The sequence below is a fragment of the Macaca nemestrina genome, chromosome 2 (genome assembly GCF_043159975.1).
Source record: "Macaca nemestrina isolate mMacNem1 chromosome 2, mMacNem.hap1, whole genome shotgun sequence".
In the NCBI taxonomy this organism is placed as follows: Eukaryota; Metazoa; Chordata; class Mammalia; order Primates; family Cercopithecidae; genus Macaca; species Macaca nemestrina.
This window is the reverse complement of record NC_092126.1, coordinates 59174653-59189937: the sequence shown is the minus strand read 5'-3', so window position 1 is coordinate 59189937 and position 15285 is coordinate 59174653. Positions and strand designations below refer to the sequence as shown.

The following is a 15285-nucleotide window of genomic DNA, read 5'->3' as shown; positions in this document are numbered from 1 at the left end:
GGGATAATAATAGAAACTACTTCATAGGGTTGTTGTGAGGATTCAATGTAAGGGTTGCAGCATTTAAGATAGTGCTTGGCACATGGTAAATGCTCTGTCAGTGCAAGCTGTTATTAGACAAACATTTCACCTTATTTCAGGAGACAGATTCCTGCCTCCATAAGTGAGTTTCAAACCCCGCTTTGAGTGGAGGAACATAGTAAACATTGTGGCCTTTCTTTTAACTAGCATAGGTGTTAGGACTTCTTCTTTTAATTTTACAAGAGGCTGGAGCTCGTGAACCTGCTTAGCAGGTCCTATCCCCACTCAGACCCTTCTTGTCCTTCTACTTCTCCAGTTAACTGTGGTCACTATTCCAATGGAAGGGCCAAGTCCCAGGTCCCAAGTGTTTGCAACCTTAGAGTTTGGGGCTGGGGTGAAAGGGGGAATCCTGACCATGCTCTACGCCTATGTTCAGCCTTGACTCTACTTTTTAGTTCTAGTAACTCCAGGACTTTACACCACCTGCTGGTCACCTCATCTGAATCTTCAGTGCATATTTCAAATTCAGAACATCAGTCTGTGGGTCAGCCTCCACCCAAACAATGAAGCTCAAACCTGCATATTTTGTCTTCTTCCTCTCCCTTGGCCTCTACAGCCAGTCAGCAAATCCTGAAGAGCCAGCAAATCCAGAAGAGCCAGCTGCCTCCAGCACCACCCTGACTTCTTCACAGTCACTACCAGGTCAGACTCTCGTGACAGATAGCTAGATTCAATCTTGTTCTCTCTCTCTGTTTATCTCTGATCAGCTTTACCACTTTCTTTTTATATAGCTACTATTATTCGTGCCCTGTTACCTTTCCTCAATTGCAAAGTACTCAGTTGTAGACTCCAAGCCTGATTTATATTTGTCTTCCTCATAATACTTAGTACCATGGAAGTGTGACTCAATACTTCAGTGACTAAAGGAATGATCCAATAACAAAGTCTGAGGAGCCTTTCTTACCTCTCTGATGTGGAGCTCACAGTTAGATATTATTTTATTCTTCATTCTCTTATGTTTAGATTGACTATTACAATTCAGTTGTCTTATTCACTGTCATAGTAAAATAAGGCAAGAAAGAAGGCATCCATATTTTAAAAAAGGAAATAAAACTGTCTCTCATCAAAGACATGATTGTCTATGTAGAAAAAAATCCCGAAGAATCTACAAAAATCTCCTAGAACTAATAACCAATTTAGCAAGTTTTTGAGATATAAGATCAAGATATAAAAGTCAATCATATTCCTAGGAATAAATTACCAATTGGAATTCAAAATTTAAAAGGGTAATACTATTTATAATAGCACCCTCAAAATGAAATATTTGTTTATAAATTTATTAAAATATGAGTAGTCTCCGTATACTAAAAACTAAAAAACATTGAAGAAAGAAATGAAAAAGAACCTAACTAAATAGAAAGGCATATCATTTTCATGGACTGTATGACTCAACATGGCTAAGATGTTAATTCCCCTCAATTTGACCAAAGGACTAAATATTATCCCAATTTATATCCTAGCACAATGCTCTGTAGACAGCAACAACATGATTAAAAATGTATATGATAAGATAAAAGAACTCAGATATTCAAAACAATGTGAAAAAGAATAAAGTTGGAGGACTCATACTATCTGATTTCGAGATTTAATATAAAGCTACAGTAATCAAGGCAGTGTGGCATATGTTAAAAAGAGTGAAGCACATATAAATGAAACAGAATAGACAGTAAGTGGAACAGAATAGACAGGTCAGAAATCGCGTCACATAAGTACAATTAACTAATTTTTGACAAAGATGCAAAGGTAATTAAATGGAGAAAGGATCGTTTATTCAACAAATGGTGACGGGGCAAATGAAATAATTGTTCATATGTAAAAACATTGAACCTGGACACAAACCTCACATCTTATACAAATATTAATGAAAAGTGGATCGTAGATCTAAATGTAAAATATGAAACCATAAAACTTCTAGAAAAAATGGGAGAAAATATGTGTGACTTTGGTCTTGACAAAGTTTTTAGATATGGCATAAAAAAGATGATCCATTAAAAAAATAAAAATTGGACTTTATAAAAACTTAAGACTTTTGTTCTGAGAAAGATACTATTAAGAGAATGACAAAACAAGTTACGTGCTGAAAGAAAATATCTGCAAAAATCCATTTAAAAATGGCCAAAGTACTGAACAGATACTTTACCAAAGAAGATATTTGATGGCAAATAAGCATATGAAAAAAAGTGCTCAACACCATTAGGAAAATATAAATTAAAACCATAATCAGATATGACTATATACTTGTTAGAAAGTGTAAGATAATAAACAAACACACAATACTAAGTACTGGCAAAGATACAGAGCAAATGGGATCTCATACATTGCTAGTTGATATGCAAAATGGTACAGCCCACTTTAAAAAACAGTTTAAAGGTTTCTTACAAAGTTCAACAATCTATACCATGTGACTCGGCTATTTCATTCCTAAATATTTACCAAAGTGAATTAAAAACTTACATTCACACACAAAAAAACTGCATATAAATATTTATAGCAGTTTTATTCACAAACACCAGAGGTTGAAAGTCCCCCAGATGTCTGCCAACAGATGAATGGATTAACAAATTTGGGTACATTCATACAAAGGAATACTACTCGGCAATAAAAGAATTAAAGACATTTTGCTAAGCGAAGGACACCAAATTCAAAAGGCTACAATATTGTATGATTCCACTTACATGACATTCTAGAAAAGACAAACTACAGGGACAGAAAGCAGGTGTGTAGTTACCAGGATTTGGAGGTGGGGAGAGCTTGACTACAAAGTGGCAGCATGAGGGAATTTGAGAGATTATGGAACTGCTTTGAATGGGTAATAGCCTGACTTTGTGCACTTATTAAACCATACAACTGTAGAAACACAAAAAGTGAATTTCACTCTATGCAAATTAAAAAATATCTACCAGAATGTTGGAGGGACCCAAGATGAAATACAGACTGTGAGAAATGAATTTAACTGTATTACAGATTAATGGCATACCACACTGTAGGACACGGGAGCAAAGGCCTGACAAATAATTTTGGAAAACAGTCTTTTGACTGGATATTGTAAAGCTAAGAACAACAATAACAAAAAAACTATACACAAACACAGTACTCTACCTGGCAAATTTGTTTTTCACAGGGTTATGAGTTAACAATTCTGAAACTATAGTTGAATACTAGGGTTGACAAATAAAAAATGTAGTAAGGAAGCCTTGAAGAGTAGACCCAAAAACTAAATAAAAGCAGAAGAAAACTGAAGATCTCTTGAAGCCAACATCCTTTCATTATTTAATTTCATTTTATCTACAAACGTTCTCACATTGCCAGAACATTGGTTTTGGTTTGTTTCTGTTTTTTGTTCGTTTTCTTTTCTAATCCAGCACATGCTTACTCAGTAGCTACTAAGATGCATCAAAAGCTAGTAAATGACTTTGAAGTTAATGATGCTCTTTCTCTCCAGAAGAATAACATTGAATACAGTTGGCCCATGGCTACTTTGAGCCGTTATAAGTGACTAATGCTTGGTCAGGCTAGTTCTGGTTTTAGTTTATCTTTATTCTTGAACCTCTACTTTGATCTTTTTATTATTCTTCATTTTTTGGTTTGTTGTGTCTCAAAAGCGAAGGTATTGTATGTATCTCATTGCGCAGTGACCAGCAGCGAGGTGGTGTCTGACTAGAGTGCCAGGCATTGTGCCTTCTCATGATGACTAGGAAATACCTGCAACAAGCAGTGGGCATTGCCCTTCTAAATGCAGAGGTCCTTTGGTGCGAATCCTGATTTTATTTGATATAAAAGGAAAGCTCCTTCCCATAAACACATGAAAGGGAGAAAAGGTGAAAAGATTGTCCTCTCATGATACAGTAAGGCACCAGATGAATATATTCATTAGGGCCTTAAGATAAAACCTAATTGAAGTTCTCTTGAAAATGAAATCAAAGCTACCCCTCCTTGGGCCAGGGTGAATTTTTACTACTGCAAATACGTTTTTTAATTGACTTCAGCATTTTTAATTAATCACTGCATGGCAACTATAGAATCCTATGAAATAAACTTACTTTATGCATTTGTGAATTAACCCATCCCAGAAAATTAAAGTAATTAATTCCATTTGGTTAAAATCACTACTGATACTTTATTCAAGTTGAATGACTTGACTGGTTCTAGGCAAGATTTAGATGACAGAATTTCATAGGCTAGAGCCCAATATTGATGGCAGAGTAGCTGGTGCTCTGAGAATTCTTTGGTTTGGCCCTAAAGAAGTCAATTTTCAACTTTAGTATCACCATATAATGAGAGTGAAAATCATTATGTAAAGTAGGTGCTTTCTACACTGCGGCTGGTTATGTTAGTCACAACTCCAATTACACCTAATTTTTGGACAGTATAATGCCAAACTGAACAACTGAGTAAAGCTTTGTATCTACTTTGAATCCATTAATTAGAATGTTTAGCATCTATAAGCACATGTCTCTGACTTTTGAAATGGAAAAGTACAACCTATTATAATATGTTTTTTCTTATTCACTTAATGGGTGAACATAAATACATTCGTTATTTTGCCTATACCTGAACTCAGGTTCTTTTTTTTTTTTTAATGGAGATGGAGTCTCACTCTGTCACCCAGGCCACAGTGCAGTGGAACCATCTTGGCTCACTGCAATCTCTGTCTCCCAGGTTCAAGTGATTCTCCTGCCTCAGCCTCCTGAGTAGCTGGGATTACAGGTGTGCCCCACCACACCTGGCTAATTTTTGTATTTTTAATCGAAAAGGGGTTTTGCCATGTTGGCCGGGTTGGTCTCAAACTCATGACCTCAAGTGATCCACCCACCTTGACCTCCCAAAATGCTGGGATTACAGGCATGAGCCACTGCACCCTCTAGGTGCTTTTACACACCATCCATACACAGAAGCACAGGCAACCATTCTGAGTAGGCACTCTTGTGCCACGAGAGAGAAGGAGGTTGTGAGAGGTAAGGTAATGGGCCAGGGTCCCGCACATCCAGAAGGTTGCAGAGAGGGGCAAGGAGTATGGTGTGATATTGAAGTGTGTGATCTTCCTCTGCCCCTTGCTGCCTTCACATGATCTGTCCATCTGAAGTGACCTGATTCTTAGCTATTCCCTAGAGAAACAAGTAGGCCTCGAAGGGCCCTGAGAACTGGAATAGGGTCCCTGCTGAGTTTGGCCATTTTTGGAGGCCTAGAGAAGGAGAAAAATAAAAGTTTCTGCTGCCTGAGCTAGTTCATGCACACCCCCTCCCAGCGCCTTCCTGTTTGTTCCGTGTCCCCCCGCCCCACTGCACCCCCTCCCCTGTCACTTTCCACAGTCTCTCTGTGATTGACGCCACGGCAGTGGTGGGAGTTGGTGAACTGTCACTCATCTCAGTCAGAAACAACAGAGTAAGAAAATAGAGCAGAAGGAAATTAACAACTCACATTGGTTCAAAATTTATCAGAACTTATTTCATCCTGTTTTGCAGTTTTGAAAAGATGAGAAAATGAAGTTATTTGTGTGCTCTGCTGATTGGAGATAGGAAGAGCAATGTGGCTGGAAGAGATCATGTTCACAGCTTGTGGGGCGTGGGGTTAAGTGCTTGAGAAGGGGAATGGAAAGGAACACTAGGAAGAACTGAGGTGACATTGCCTAAAAAGGCTAAATCAATAGTGACTTTCAGCACAATTCAATGAACACACTGGAGCTGCTATGAGCAAGGAGCTAAGGACATAAACTTTAATAGACCATATATCAAAGGTGGATTATTCATTCATGCAATTCATATTTATTGAGTACTGTTCTAGGTGCTAAGGTTATAGCAGTGAACAAAACAGGCCAAGTTCCTGACTCATGAGGCTTACATCCTAGTGGGGGAGACCTATGGTAAACAAGTAAACAAAGAAATAACTTCAATGAATGATAGATGCTATGAAAGCTTAAATGCAGGAGAAAGGCAAAGAAAAGGTGGTGAGAAACAGCTTCACAGAGGAGGTGCATTTGAGCGGGGACCTGGAGGAAGGGACAGAACCAGACTTGGAAATACCCTGGGGAAGAGAATTTCAGGCAGAGAGACAACATGACCTTGAGGTAGGGACAAGGTTGAGGAGCAGAAAGCAGGTGAGTCTGGTGGAGTTTGGTGTGTGAGGGGACAGCAGGACTAGATGAGATTAGAGAGACAGATAGAAGGCAGGTTGCTAGCGACCAGCTTAACCCCTCTCAGTCAGGACAGAGTAGATAGAAAAGATCCAAAAGCTGCTACAGACTCTGTGAAGAGTGAATAAAATGGAATTGTAAAACAGACAAGGGATTAACCTTTGCTGGAGGACTTTTAGAAGAGCACTGATACTCTGTGGATTAGGTTAGGTAATCTTCACTTGGAGCCAGGTCACACTCCCATACTGGTGAGGGTTTTCGGGTTTGGAAAATAGGCATCGCCTTGTTGTACAACTCTATGTGCCTAAACTCCCTTTCCCTATGGAATACTTCAGTGATCTTGTCTCAGGCTCCCTACTTCCTGTCTGTACTCCTTTCCTTTTTAATGGTATTCTCTCCTGCCCCTTTGGTCCCAAGTACCTCCAGTTCTCAGGTTCTATCTCTTTTCTCTTCATCAGATTCTGCTGTGAGGAAAGTCAGAGTAACCAATTCTCACCAAAATGTAAGTGACCAACATGACAAGGTGCTGACTGGGGTGGGGAAAGAAAGACGAGACTGGCATTCCATCACTAGGATTCTCTGGATTAGGAAGAATGTGTCTTTGCATTTGCATCTGCTTGGAAAGGTTTTCTCACATGTTCTTACTCAAGATCCAGCTCCAAAATCCTCCTTTCCAAGGGGGCTTCCCTAGGAAGAGCTGGTGGCTTCTTCCACTGCTGTGCTCAGACCTCTCAGTTCTGCCCTTTTCATGGTTCTTTGTGTGTTGTCTGCAAATCTGTCTCTCCCACAAGCTTGAGTGCTTCTTGAGGATAGATTCCAGTCCCTGGTGTGATGCCGGGCCATGCAGACTGACTGACCAAGGAGCTGGGCAACGTCATAAGATCTGCATTTACTTTGACCATGATAGGCTATGGTTTTCACATTGAGAATTGAGGTAATACTTATTACAAGCCCCATTCCCCTCTACAGTCCTGTATTCACTATAAACTTCTATTTCTTCAATTTTATAAATATTGCTGTCTGAATTTATACCAATGTAAGATGCATTTGTTAACAAATTTCGTCTTTTAAAATGCAGATAATCCTAATAGAATTAAGCCTATTCATTTATACAACATGTATTGTGTATCTTCTACTCTATTCTCTACACTGTCCCATCACTCACACCAAGACACTAATGGGCTTACAAAAAACTGCTCTTTTCTTCCATATATTGAATCAAGAGCTCCAAGTCGAGACTTGATAATTCTACTTTTAATAATCAATCTAAAAGAAAACTTCAGAAATGTGAAATTAGGTTTATGTACAAAAAAATGGATCATAGTGGTTATTTATAAGGTTGAAAGGAAGAAAACTATTCAATAGGAGACTCAAATTGTTTTATCAGTAAGATGTATTACTATTTGAAATTACATTTAAAAGAGCATTTTATTAAAACAAGAAAATGCTTGTATTACCATGTTAAATGAAAAAAAGCAAGATAAAAATTTGGTTTCAGTATGATCTTTAAAAATGCATAGATAAAAAAGCCTAAAAATAGTCACTAAAAATATAAATAGTGGTGGTCATTCTAGGTGGTAAAATAGTGGTTGATTTTTAGTTCTTACATATTTATATTTTCTAAACTTTTTGTTCTGAGCACATATTGCTTTTATGATGAGAAAACGGAAGTTACTATACTGAGAAAATAGAACCACCTCCTCTTAGTTGCTAAGGTCAGCTATACAAAGGGAATGGGATGAGAGGGGACAGGACCACTTTATGGGTAAGATGAACCCTTGTGAAGATGGACACAGAAGGTTGGGCTGGCAGTCTGAGGGCTCTGGTCCCTGCGGTAATAACCAGAAAGACTGGATAGCAGGAGGTGGGAAGGCATAGAAGACATGTTTTGGAATGGCTTCATCTTGCCTAGGCTGGGCCTAAGATGGGACTGTGACTTCTCTGGGTTTGGACAAATGGAACGAGGCTCTTTTCCAAGACTGACTGCATGGCTCAGCAGGAGCCCCTCACTGGGCCTGCTTTTTACAGGTAGAGGGAGCTTCTAACCTCAGCCGGGTTCATATTTCTTTTGCCATTTTTTAAAGTTAAGTCTCAGTTAGAGGACTTTATCACCATCTAGCAATGTTAACTTGCCGTTCATTACTAGGTGCTAAGCCTTCTAGGCTTGCCTAAAGTTTATAACTGAGCTCTCTTGAGCTTTGCTCCTGAATCTTAAGTACATCTCTTTTATAGCTGATACCTTCCTTCTTTTCATTTTCCCAAAACAGATACATGCAGCGTCAAAGCCATCAAGTTGTTTTGCATGAAGTAATTTCTGGACACTTTCCTTCTGCTTCTTCCTACTCCCAGAAAAGATTTTAAGTAAAACTGGAGAAAGGGAAGTAGAGTAATGGGAGGCTGGAATCAGCAGCAAGGACCTCTGGCTTTAGGACTGGATTCCACCTGTCACTTGCACCAGGACGTACCAGGATACACTGGGATGCTGGGATAGTTGCTTAACTTCCCCAAGTCCCAGTGTCTTCATGGATAAAATGTGCATACATTTAATGCTTCCTTTAACCTATTTATTTCACAAAAAGTCGTTGTGAGATAAAGCATGTGAAAAGGTTTGCAGAGCTTTAGATTCTTTACTTACATTAGTTATTACCATGATAATAACTATTGGAATTAATAATTTCAGAAGCTGCTGCATAAGCTGAAACAAGTTGGGGACAGACAATTCATCATTTGTGTGCTGTCAAGGGGAAGAATAGCCCTTGGTTCCATGGACTGATGGACAGACTTTGTAGTAAAATCAAGTTATTCACACTGTTAAGAACTCAGTTGAAACATTTTGTGTAGCCAGTTATGCAGTAAAGAAAAAAAACAGACTAAGAAATATTTTAAATAGAAGTGGAGACAAATGTTTTGTGAAAAAGAAAATTATTATTCAGTCATTGTGCTTTGAGACCTTCACTCAAATTCAGGCCAAAAAAAGACAGTAGGAAGTAATTTCGCTTTAAAATTGTCTTTAAACTCCAATATACACATGTTTTGTCAGGGGAAATCTCTTGCTACATCAACTATGCATGGTACTTAGGAAGAGCCATTATAATATAAAGCAAAGAATCCTAAATCTGGAAGTAGATAGGTGAATTTTGGTTCCATCTAACTGGAGGCCATGCACGTTGGTTAACCCAGGTCAGGCTCTAGTTGCACCTGCACCTGTTGTTTGGTACACAACTATGCATGGGATCACCTCCTTTTTTTTTTTTTTTTAAATGGAGTCCCTCTCTGTTGCCCAGGCTGGAGTGCAATGGCGCCATCTCAGCTCACTGCAACCTCCACCGCCAGGGTTCAAGCAATTCTCCTGTCTCAGCCTCCTGAGTAGCTGGGATTACCGGTGTGCACCACTACGTCCGGCTAATATTTTTGTATTTTTAGTAGAGATGGGGTTTCATCATGTTGCTCAAGCTGATCTTGAACTCCTGGCCTCACGATCCGATCCACCCACCTCGGCCTCCCAAATTGCTGGGATTACAGGTGTGAGCCACCATGCCTGGCCCTCCTTTTCTGTTTTAAAAAGTCTCCCATTTTGGATAATAAATTATATGGTCACCCTCATCAAATCTAATTAATAGCTATGTGTCCTTGAGCCTTACACCAGAAGAAAAATAGAACTCTCTTCTGCAGGAAAGAAGAGAAAAATAGGTCAGAAGTAATTGTCTGGGCTCACCCCTTCCCCCACCTGCCCACTATGGTTAAAACTCCCCAGAGGGTAAAGAAAGAATAGAAATAACCAGAGAAGTCTGTGGGAATCTCAGACTGAGTACTTCTTCCTCAGGTCCTTAGATGCCTGGAATAATTCCAAGCCCTGGATGGAAGCTCCCCACTAGCACGGCTTGACCAGAAGGGCAACACAGCATGGTGACCAGGCTTCACTCTGGCAGCCTGGAAGTTTCCTACACTTTCTCCCACTTCCTCACACCATTTTGGGAAAAAGGAAAGAGAGGTTCCTGATAGAGAGTTTTACCTTTTAAATCAGAAGAGATGGAATTAGCTTTGAATGAAATATTTTAAGTGCCTTCTCACCAGCCATCAGCAAGAAATCGATTTTTTTCCCCATATCTAAGTAGTAGAGGTAAATGTTATCCCATCTGTACTTATATCTTCAGAGCTCGGCATAGGGTCAGGAGCAGGTAAATCCTCAACAAATGTTTGTTGAATGAAGCTTCAAATCATAAAACGGACAATAAAACTCTAGACTATTTTAGTATAATTCTACCAAAATATTATAGTTACCATAATAGGAGGAGGAAAAAACCAACAAAGGAATTTAGAGAATAATCTTTGTTGACTACTGAGCCTTCAACAGTGATTCGTTTCCTTGTGGTAAAATTACAAGTTGGTCTCATATATTAAAAGGATTTAGCCTTCCTTCATGGTATTATACACAGGCTACTGCCAGAGGTAAGCTAATGTGGACTGTAGTCTCTATTGATCTTACTCAGATAAGGAAATCCCAGCATCCCAATCCTTATCAGATAAGCAAAACACATTTTGAATAATTACATATCATTGTCTCATCTGTTCTGCAAAAGGAGAAAGGAAACCACTAGATTTATCACTAAAATAGCAAGTGTTATAGGAATGTAGATTCAGTTATTGAGAACCTGTTTATTTAGCTCTGGGCAGTTTGATGATAATTACATTAAAATTCCCCAAGACATTTTCGATGAAAACGCTGGTAGGCCAAAAGTTATGTTTACAAAGACAGCTTATGTGAAGGTTGGGAATAGACCCATTTCTTGCTCTAAGTGAACAGAAAAATAGTCTTTAGACTAACTTGTAAATATACTGTTTCTATATTTAGAGATACTAGATTCTGATAGCACTTAATATTGGTCTCAAAGGATTATGAAACACTAAGATTGTTGCATTTCTTATTATGTTCCCACCCACAACACTTTTTCTTTACTTTTCTCTCTCTCTCTCTCTCTCTTTTTAATTATACTTTAAGTTCTAGGGTACATGTGCACAACGTGTGTAATGTTCCCCCGCCCTGTAACACTTTTTCTTTTCTTTTCTTTTTTTTTAAAGTCAAACCACAATTTGCTCCTCCAAACACTATTAACTAGTGTAAAAAAAAAAGTTGAAAATCTTTGGAGAGATTTTGACCTTTTCTCTTAATGCTGCCTTGCCAAGCAATCATTATTTTACAAATGTAGAGAAGAACATATTCTAGAATGATCTTTAAATTTAATTTGGCTCATTTTGGAGAAAGTACTTTGGAAAGTTGGCTGCAGGCCTTTGTTGCTGTTCTGAAAAAAGAGAAAAGGCAGATTTTATTGGGTAGCTGTAGCCTTGGTGTAGCAAACCATTAACTCAAGGGAAATTGAGTTCTAATTGTTAGACAAAGAGAATGAAAATCTAGACTCAGACCCTCATTTTGGCTTTTCCATGCACTAAATGAATGAACTTGGACATTGATGGGCCAGAACAGCCACATTTCAACACCAAGATCTATCTATTAGCTGAGGCATTCTTAACTTGAATTTCACTGCCTCTCTATAAAAATAGAAAGAAAAAAACCTACAATTAAGACCAAGTTCAGTGATTCATTAAGTACACTTTCAATGTCAAGGACTGGTTCAATCATAGAGGATCAGATGCAGAACTGCTGGTGAAACCCAGCTTGCAGCTGGTTCATCTGGGACTTACACAGTTTTCATATACACTTATGCATAAAGGGCCCAATATATGTGGAGAGAAGAAGAGTTAGCAATGAAGGACACTTGTTTCTGTTTACATTCTATTTCAATTTGAGGCTTTCTGTGTATTTACCAAAAATCCATAATTTGATTAAAGATGTTTATAGAGAAGTGGTGACTAGGTCTGAGATCCCCCATGTCAAGATACCCGAGGATTGGGCCACCTGCAAACAAGAATTATATAAACCCCCCAAGAAGGAGATTTTCTCATTAGGAAACCTAAACGTTCAATAAGTTCTCTTCTGTGCAGTCAGTCATGGATGATTTATTGAGTAGCCCTTGGGTATCACTGTGTCAGGTTCTAAGGGTATACAGGCAGAGAGGACAAGTAAATAAGCATCATTCTGTGACATGGTGAGTATATAACAGAGCTAAGTAGGGGGTAGGATGGGAGCAGAGAAGTGGGTGAGAAACTCTGCTTGATGGTATTTGAAAGAGCCTTCCCAGGAAGAAAGGATGTGAGCTAAGACCTGAGTAGAGAGAAGGTGTTCACTAGGAGAAAAAGTGGAGACAACGTCAGAAATAAATTTGAATAGACAGCCATATCTAAACAAGAAGGTACATTATATATACATTGTGGGGACCGTTGTACAGATGAACCAATGGGTCAGAGTAGAGCTAGGGATCCTGAAACAAAGCTAGAAAAATCTATTAGAACTAGAGTGATAAGGGCTTGAATGTCCTGTTTAATTTGAAATGTAATCTGTAGGTGATGGAAAGCTATCAGAGAATTTAAGCAAGGATAAAGTGTCATCCAATTTGCATTTCAGAAAGATACTGACAGCAGTGTGGAGGATGGATTGGAGGAGGCTGTGATTGGAAGAAGGGAGATTAGGAGGCGATTTCAGTCATCGAAAGAAAGAAGTATCAGAGTCTAAACTAGAGCAGCTGCCTTTGATTGACAAGGGCTCTTTCTTTCTAATGAACTTGAGGCACAGTGGTGGTTACCTTTGCAGGCTGCAGGGTTTTACAGGCTCTAAACACATTGCCTGTGCACTTAGCAAATTAAGGAATACCACTCCTGGAAATATCCTCAGGAAATTTAGACATTTTAAAGCATTAACATCAAACTTTTGTAATCTTTTCTTCTGCTTTCTATATCACTGACAGATATCTTACTTTCCCCCCTAGGAAGTGTTGAAAACAAATGAAAAGCTCACATTTGGAAATCACATGGAAAACTAATTGTGGATTCATCTCAACTCTCAGGTGTTTAGAACTGCGGCCACCATAAAGAGGACCCCCTTATGTGGAAGGCGTGCGAGGGGGTGGTATGGCCTCGGTGGGGTGTGCAGAAGAACTAACAATGCTGGTAACTGAACTAGACGGTGGTGGTCAAAAGCCCAAAGGAAGAGTTATGGTGGAGAAGGTGGTGCAATAATTTTTACTGCTTCTGAACTGGATGATTTCAGCTGTTTTACAATTGAATGATTTCTATTTTTCTGCTTTTAGTGATGGAAAATTCTAGTGATAAAACCTGCCCACCTCTTAAGTTTTACTTTGTGGTCTACCCTTTCAAGGCAGATTCAGTTCATCAAGAATGGCTTCCAGCTGCATTAGAAGGGTGTGCTCAGTATCCTGTTCAGTGTGAGTTTCCATCTCTAAGCAATTTGGTCATCTCTTTCTGGCAGCTCTGATCTCATAGGCTGTGTTGTCAAGACTCAGGCCGGCCACACAGATCTTCCTCTGAATAACTTTGCCATGTCCTGTAGATGCCAGCTGCTTGCACTGTAATTTAGTTTCCCCAGTTCATATTTAGGAAGACTAAAAACTCTCTAAAGAGAACACCCTGTCTTAGGCATTTCTAGCACATATTTGGTGAGAAAGCTATTGTATGGGTTCGCTGGAAACCCACAAATCGCCCAGACTTGATGTCACACATACCCCAGCCTTTCCCCAGCACCTCTTTATGACACTACCATCTGCACCCTGGAATGAAAAACTGTTTTTATTTTTTCTAGAAAGAACATTTTCCACAATTTTTGTGGGTGGCCTTTCCATACAGCACACCTAACATGACTGAAACACCAGAGCGCGGCTCCTTGGGAACAAGCAGCCCCTGGAAGATTCTTGTATTTATTAGGATGAGGAGAAAAGGCAGGCTGCTGGTGTATCTTTTATATCCAATAAAATAATCATGAATGTAAGCTAAGCAAAAAATCAGTTGCCCAAATGTTGCCCCAAACACCGGCTAAGGCAATGTAAATGGAAGAGGGAGGCATTAAAGAGAGAGAGCTTGGTGGGTAGGAGATTGATGGGAGAAAAAAAGCAATGAGAGAACACATCTGGGTAGCCAATCATGGCAGAACACAACTGGGTGGCCATTGTGGCTGCTCAGTCCTGAAACAGATTGTCCTGTTCTTCAGTGCTAGGGGACGGTCGTCTCCAAAATCGGATATGCCCCAGGAGACAACCCACTATGGTGTGGGAAGAAAATATTTGTAGCACTCATGTTTGCATCTCTAATCCCTTCTTTTAAAAATTTCTACTTTCTGTTATTTTTTTAATTAGTATAGTATTGTGTGTGTGTGTGTGTGTGTGTGTGTATTTTTTTTTACTGTAAGTTCTGGGATACGTGTGCAGAATGTGCAGGTTTGTTACATAGATATACATGTGCCATGGTGGTTTGCTGTACCAATCAACCCATCATCTATGTTTTAAGCCCCACATGCATTAGGTATTTGTCCTAATGCTCTCCCTCCCCTTTCCCTACCACCCCCTGACAGGCCCCAGTGTGTGTTATTCCCCTCTTTGTGTCCATGTGTTCTCATTGTTTAACTCTCACTTATGAGTGAGAACATGTGGTGTTTGGTTTTCTGTTTCTGTGTGAATTTTCTGAGGATAATGGTTTCCAGCCTCATCCATGTCCCTGCAAAAGGACATGAACTTTATAGTTACTATAATATGAGCATAGTGATACATGTATATATTTTTAAAATAAATATTTGTTCATTGGAGGTGCCTGGTTTTCCTGATTAAGGCACACAATGAAAGCAATTTGAAAATATCTACTATAGTACAAACCATCCATACACTAAAGCTCTTATTTCCAAAGAACTTACATTCTAATTAGGGAGCTGACTAAATATGTTTATGTAAACAATCAATTATTAGTTGTTTTTCCCCAGATATACACACACAATGAGTGTGGTAATGGTTCTTAATGATCATGACAGATGTGGCAAAAAGAATGAGTAGAATGGCTATAACGAACAAAGAAGCTCCATTTACCCTGTAAAAGGATGGGTCCCTGTCAGCTGAGGTTGTAATTCTTGTGTGGGAGGGCTCTTAATACACCAAATTAAAGTAATTTTTAATGTCTCT

At 39.0% G+C, this 15285-nt stretch overlaps 1 protein-coding gene and 1 long non-coding RNA gene across 6 annotated transcripts in view; one reads left to right on the top strand and one right to left on the bottom strand.

Moving 5' to 3' along the window:
• LOC105488578 (potassium voltage-gated channel subfamily A regulatory beta subunit 1) overlaps positions 1-15285 on the bottom strand; it is a 501524-nt gene that overhangs the window by 125595 nt on the left and 360644 nt on the right. The window lies entirely within an intron of this gene.
• Positions 635-14061, top strand: LOC139361902 (uncharacterized). Its single transcript, XR_011619826.1, has 5 exons — positions 635-723; positions 6670-6713; positions 13093-13170; positions 13414-13548; positions 13923-14061. It is a non-coding gene; the product is annotated as an uncharacterized lncRNA (long non-coding RNA).